The sequence below is a fragment of the Saccostrea cucullata genome, unplaced genomic scaffold (genome assembly GCF_032062105.1).
Source record: "Saccostrea cucullata isolate Sc308-1 unplaced genomic scaffold, CSIRO_AGI_Scuc_v1 ctg19317, whole genome shotgun sequence".
Taxonomy (NCBI): Eukaryota; Metazoa; Mollusca; class Bivalvia; order Ostreida; family Ostreidae; genus Saccostrea; species Saccostrea cuccullata.
This window is the reverse complement of record NW_026939379.1, coordinates 4,790-9,090: the sequence shown is the minus strand read 5'-3', so window position 1 is coordinate 9,090 and position 4,301 is coordinate 4,790. Positions and strand designations below refer to the sequence as shown.

Here is a 4,301-nt window from a genome sequence, read left to right as displayed (position 1 = left end):
CAGAAAAGTAGTATCAACCCTTTGATCTTCATCTTTGTGTTCAATCTATATATAAAAACTGATAACGTGGTCGACTTTTAAAAAGGAAGGGTTCTGCTTTGTTTCTCATCTATTCCGTGTGACACGACCTTCCATTTGGAATCAATATATATATGCATATATGTAAATATATACATACATCCTCCTGTGGTGTCTTTTTGTGAAAACTGTAGATAATTTCAATTCATTCCCATTAGAAAAATATCGTTTGGAGGAATGTTTTTCAATCGGTGTAATAAAAAATAGTGTTAAGTAAAAAAAACTCCAAGAATTATATTTCCTTTATGTAATCAAGTATTCATTCTTTAAATATTTTGTGAAGAGCAATAACTCTTTTTATGTATATTTATTTCTTTATTTTGCATCTAATGAAAATTGTGTTCCTGACATACACAATTCAAACAATTTAATTATGACATATATGGAGATATAACGAACAGTGTTCTAGCTCAACAGTCCATTAAACAAAAAAATCAGGAGTCGAGCAAACACAGGCCTCTGAAACATCAAGGTGGAATCAGGTGCCATGGAGTTATGAACATACCTTGCCTACCTGTCACACCTGCCGTGTGCTCCTTGTCATGATCAAAATATTATGGAATATCCGTCTACAATTCAATGTGTAAATAATTGTTTAACAATTATTGTGAAAAACGTCAGTCAGCATTGGAATCAATAATAAATTATGTTTGGTGTCAAGGTCATTGTATCGACCATAGAACTTACAAAATGATGGCTTTCATCGATATAACTAAATGTGGAGTTAAAGGTCAGAGCAAATTTTTATCACGTATAAGAGTTTGAAAAAATTCTGTTTCACACGATACAAAAAGGTTCTGCTATTATCGGTGTGCAAATGGTATCCCTATGAATTCCAATCAATTTTTAGAAGACTTGGTCACCAAACCCCACATGGATATTGTCAATCAGAAACTCAAGCATGTTTTTGATGTCAACTTCAGAGTAATTGTGTGTATAATCAGAATGTTTTTAACAAAACAATTTCGCAAATGACCAATGACAAGATAAGTAAATTTACGAGTTCCGTTTTTTAAGGCAGCTGTCAATGATATCACAAAGATTGAACTTTAATTTATCGTGGGGAATAAAAAGTCGTAAGTTTTTATGTTACTGATTTTGGTAAAATCTTTTGATTTCATATTTATCAAAAGTTCATTAGAAATTTTAGGTATCAATATTTGATTAACAACATTTCTTGAATGTATTGTTGCACAGTACTACTAAATATTTCTAAACTGTTAATATTTAAGCCACAGGTACTTGTGGACAGGAACCCCGATATTTAACTCCGGGACTAGTTGGAAAAAATATCCCACTATACATTATAGGAGATAATGTATATTGGGGTATTTTTTGTGGAACAATTATTTTGGGGTTTCACGATTTTTTTTCTCATGGTACGTATGATGAATAAGTGTATTAAATATAATTTGTGAAAAAAAAATTCCAACAAGCCCCGGGATTAAATATCAGGGGAGGGGGTCCTTTTTGCAAATGGCCGTAGTTTTAGCGAGGAGTTAAGAAAAATAATTGATAGAACAGTTACTGGATCCCGTTATGTATCTTTGTTTGTAAGGATTTTTGTTTTAAGTTTTGACATCCAATCACAGGCACTTGTTTCTGTAATAAATTTTTGACCCAATAGTATAATAATAACACAAGGTATCTAACTCCGATTTACACCGAGTACCCTCCTCCCTTAGAATCGCACCCATTTACACTTTCAGGGGAAATGCATGTAAACTGTTTATACCTATGTCCTCTACGATAATTTATCTATACAACCATAGCTGGCATATGCTTGTCTTTATTTTCTTTTATCTCTGTAATCAGCGTCAAAACTCTGCTCGCCGAGTGGAAAGTGAAACTCAACCATAGAATCGTATATTATAGTCTCGGGCAAACAATTAGACCTCGAATTTGATTGGCTAAAAATCTGTTTCTAAAATTACATCTGAAAAACATCCTAGTGTTATTATGGAAAATAAGACACTAGGAAATTTTATTTATTCAATGCCATATTTAAAATCTGGAATTGAATTTTTAAACCCACGCATTCTTTAATTTTTCTCTTTGCCCGAGATTAGCATACCCGGTATAACGTTCTATGGTTTAGTTCGACTTTTCCACTCTGCGAGTAGAGTTTTGGCGCTGTTTACGGAGATTAAAGAATACAAGGACAAGCAAGCCATATATGGTTGTGTAGATAAATTATCGTATATGACATAGGTATAAACAGTTTACCCGTGCATTTCCTCCGAAAGTGTAAATGAGCGCGATTCAAAGGGAGGGGGGTTCTCGGTGTAAATCGGAGTTAGATACCTTGTGTTATTATTATACTATTGGGTCAAAAATTTATTACAGAAACAAGTGCCTGTGCATCCAATATAGTTATGGCCATTCAAATTCTTTTGAGATGTTGGAAAGATTAATGATATTCAAAATTGACACAAAATTATATTCATGGAGCTTTATTTGGAACAAAATAATAGAGAAGGAAGCAAATATACCTCGATTTCCTAAACGTATCGTTTCATTCAGCATTTTATATCAATATTACAGAAAATCGATGAAATGAAGTTACATTTATATAACCACACATAGATTTACTTATCAAGTATTGCCAAATTAAAAATATATCTCTTTTTAAAACCATATATTATTTGGAGATTAAACTTCATAATGATGAGCTATAGAAATAAGATTCTTCAGGAAGGACATAACAATATTTCCGTATTTTTGATTGAAATGTGTCGTTCACGAAGTGATAAGCTGCTTGTTCTTGCATTTATATGCCTCTTTATACTGGTGTTTTCTCAAACGAAAAATGGCCAATGTACAGAAAGGTATGGTTTTTCATTATGTTCCAGTGTACAAATATTTCTTTATTATCATTTGACACTATATGTATTTTATTATAAACTTATTACAGACCTGTTTCCGGCCAATGTTGTTACAACTTTCATGTTGTGGGCAATAAATGTGAGGGTGAGTGTTTTTTTTTTTTAATTTTAATGCATTAATTTTTCACAATCAATTATGTTCTTTATGACATTAAATTAAATCATTCTACAAATTGTGAAGTGCGGATAATTAATTTCCTTGCATTTTTTTTATTCAACGTTCCTGTTGTATATAGTGATATTTATATGCACAAGATATCATATACGTTAAGTGTTGTTTTTATTTTCAAAAGGCCGTTATGCAATTCATTTTTTCTGCAACAGCTGCAATATTAATCCCTAGAATATTGAGCAAAGGAAACAGTTACATAATAATATCAATGTTTATGTCTATAATCAGCCTGTCCCCCGGGATTCTTTGGAAACAATTGTATCAGCGCATGCCCAAACGGATCGTACGGGAATCTGTGTGTAAGTCTATGTGGAAATAATTTTTAATTGAAGATTTTGGTCACCTGTACCTGCTATATATAGCCTTGTACGATTGCTTCACTTGAGTGATTTTCTAGCCTGACTGTCGACATGTACACATCTCCGATAACAAAGTTTTTAGAAGTCCATAAACTGACCAAATACATGTTAAAGGTAAAAATTAAACAAAGAATAGAACTATACCGAGAATTAAATTATTTTTGAATGCATTTGCTGCAATATAGAAAATAAACTAACACGGAATACATACATGTACATCAAACACCCATGCAGGTCGAGAAAACGCGTCAAACGCAGTGATAAAAACATTTACCTGACTACTGCTATCGTTACAGGGATGTGCACATGTCGAAAGAATTATCCTATTTTACTTTTATTGAAAAATGCATCTCAGAAGTCATGTAATCCATTGCTAACTCAACAGTAAAAGATGCTTGGACACACGTGGCCCATGCCGATCATTTTATTTGGTCAGGGAAAATATCAAAGGTTGAAAGCTCAGTGGGGTTGATTGAAAAAAAAATGCAAGTAATTTTTTTCAAAAATAAACATTACTCTTATCTGTACATGTTGTAAATAAAATTTACGATTAAGTACATGGTTTAACTTCATCAAATTCATAAAAAAAAAACAGGCATTATTACGAATCATTCACCTTTTGAAGATATTTTCCCGTGATATGGGGGGGGGGTGTAATAAAACATGCAAAACACTCTCATAGAAATAATGTAAGAAAAACGTCTGAAACAGATTGGATTTCTTTATGATAAATTATTATTAAATAAATACTGTGTATTGGCTTTATTAGACATAATATAATTTGATTTAAAGTTATTTATAATTTTA

General features: G+C 31.9%; 1 long non-coding RNA gene across 1 annotated transcript; it reads left to right on the top strand.

Moving 5' to 3' along the window:
- Positions 1-2,816: 2,816 nt before the first annotated feature.
- Positions 2,817-3,446, top strand: LOC134252972 (uncharacterized). The gene is made up of 3 exons (XR_009989049.1): positions 2,817-2,906; positions 2,993-3,048; positions 3,364-3,446. It is a non-coding gene; the product is annotated as an uncharacterized LOC134252972 (long non-coding RNA).
- The last annotated feature ends 855 nt before the right edge of the window (positions 3,447-4,301 follow it).